We start from the raw sequence: 228 nt of genomic DNA on the forward strand, positions 1-228 counted from the left end.
CCCCCGGATGTCTTTAGAGAGAAGTTAGTGATTCCACCTAGTCAGAGGCCTGTGACATCCACCCATGCCCAGTTCTGAAAAAAGAAACTAAACAAAGATCAAGTCCCACGTTAAAAAAATATATATATATATATTTTGAGAGGGAGCGAGCACTCACGCAAATGGGGAGGGGCAGAGAGAGGGCAAAAGAGAATCCCAAGCAGGCTTTGCCCTGTGTTACTGCCAGCT

This window comes from Panthera uncia (genome assembly GCF_023721935.1).
Source record: "Panthera uncia isolate 11264 chromosome A1 unlocalized genomic scaffold, Puncia_PCG_1.0 HiC_scaffold_17, whole genome shotgun sequence".
NCBI classification, from domain to species: Eukaryota; Metazoa; Chordata; class Mammalia; order Carnivora; family Felidae; genus Panthera; species Panthera uncia.